The 1,935-nt window shown below is 43.5% G+C and overlaps 1 pseudogene across 1 annotated transcript in view; it reads right to left on the bottom strand.

Moving 5' to 3' along the window:
* Positions 1-1,904: 1,904 nt before the first annotated feature.
* The window catches only part of LOC308381370 (TGF-beta receptor type-2-like), a 35,552-nt pseudogene continuing 35,521 nt past the window's right edge, over positions 1,905-1,935 (bottom strand). Inside the window, exon 12 of the transcript XR_013969094.1 lies at positions 1,905-1,935. This exon is cut by the window's right edge and continues 152 nt beyond it. The product of XR_013969094.1 is annotated as a TGF-beta receptor type-2-like (transcript).

The following is a 1,935-nucleotide window of genomic DNA, read 5'->3' as shown; positions in this document are numbered from 1 at the left end:
ACCAAATCTTGGAAGTATCGGTATCGGCAAGTACACAAATAAAAATACTCGTACTCGTATCGGTTTGTAAAAAAGTGGTATCGGTGCATCCATAACACAGACACAAACACACAGACACACAGACACACAGACACACAGACACACAGTCACACACACACACACACACAGAAAAGGAAGCTGCTGTGGTTGATGTGCCCAGCTGAGAGAGCTCCGTGTAGGCCGGAGATAATGATGCTTGATGTCAAAAGCGTGATGGCGTACCATGTTCCTCCAGATGGCAGTAAGGTTCAGTACCTGTGAGAGGTGAGTTCATTTCAGAGGAAGTCAGAAGGACTTCTTAAAAATGTATATACTCAGTTTTAATATTTTCCTTATTAACTGTACATTTAAAACGGCATTCACAGATAGCTTGGTTGACTGGACGACTCAATGTCGAAAGCGTGATGACGCACCATGGGTCTCCAGATGGCAGTAAGGTTCAGTACCTGTGAGCGGTTAGTTTATTCAAAAGGAACGACTGCACACAAAGAGACAAACTGAAGTCGGAATATTTTCTTAAAAATGTATATACTCAGGTTTAATATTTTCCTTATAAACTGTACAACTGTACAAAAAAAAACATTCACAGATAGCTTGGTTGACAGGAAGACTGTGTTTGTCTCGTAGTCTTACGGTGCAAACCCATGTCACCATTATGAGCAACGCGATTTCTAAACCCAATGCATTTCAACGGGAGCCAATCCATTGTGACGTAGACCAGCGATTTGGGCGACGCGAACATGAAAATTCGAACATGTTGAAACTTATGCAAATGAGGAGCGATTTTTCCCGGCAGCGGCCAATGAGAGAGTTTGGTGTCGTCTTTGACGGTTTGAAAATTGTAGGACTGTATGCTATTTTCCACACGCTACACCACGCCCACTCAAAGCGATGGAATTTGGTCGCGTCGCTGTCATGGGTTTGCACCGTTAGGAAATCCAGTGCTTTTGTAGATCAGCAGACGACTCCTGGACGATAGCAAAGTGTCACTCAGTCTCTTGTTCTTCCTTGGGCTGCAGTAAAGTGTCCATATCACCAGCCCAAGGATCTTCCCTTTTTCTGTGAATGTCCTTGTAAAACAACTGTCTTCAGTATCAAAACTTTTAAACATGCCCTCCTTACAAAGGCACACCCTTTAAGCTTTGTCTTTGGTAAGATACATTTGAGACTTTTCATCGCCGTCTCACTTTGGTTATTCTGCATTCCTGTTGTGTAAAGCACTTTGCTCCGCAGACGTGAAATCACTTTTTGTGATTTTTTTTGCTTCAATGATTACAGCTCCCTTTCATTTTATAAAGCTGCACGCTGCATTCTCTCCTATCCCTTTAAGCACTTATAATTACATACTGCTGATTTAAAAAACTTGCTTGCATAAGCACAGACCTCATAATCATTAGTGTTAAAACATATTGGCTCCTGTCTTTTCCACGAAAACGGTCTCCTATATATTAAAATATAGACTGAACTGTCATAAGGAGTATTATTTGGTATGCATAGGTACTGATTCTGATAAAGTGCAAAACAGTTTAAGTTAGGAAGACATTTGAAGTTCTCTCTGTCCTGGCCAACACTGTCCATACGACACCTCAAAGTGAGGCAATCAGTTCCCCACAATTCTTCTCCTGGTTGCCTTGTTTTTGGTTTTTCAAGCGATTCAGTTCAATTCAAACTGAAACACTAGAGTAAAGTCATTCTGTGGGAGGCCCTCCGCCTGCATAGACAGAGTCAGACGCCTGAAACAGGCCGGGAGAGTGAAGTTCTGTCGAGTTTACTTGCTTGGGGGGGGGGGGGGGTGTTGATGGTGTGGGGTGTGGGCATGCTGTGTCCCAGCCAGTCCAGCAGGGGGCGATGGAGAGTCGAGAGCACTACTTCTCGTCGCTGACTGAGCAGTCCTCT

Source organism: Sprattus sprattus, assembly GCF_963457725.1.
Source record: "Sprattus sprattus genome assembly, chromosome: 20".
NCBI classification, from domain to species: domain Eukaryota; kingdom Metazoa; phylum Chordata; class Actinopteri; order Clupeiformes; family Clupeidae; genus Sprattus; species Sprattus sprattus.
This window is presented reverse-complemented; position numbering and strand designations above follow the sequence as displayed.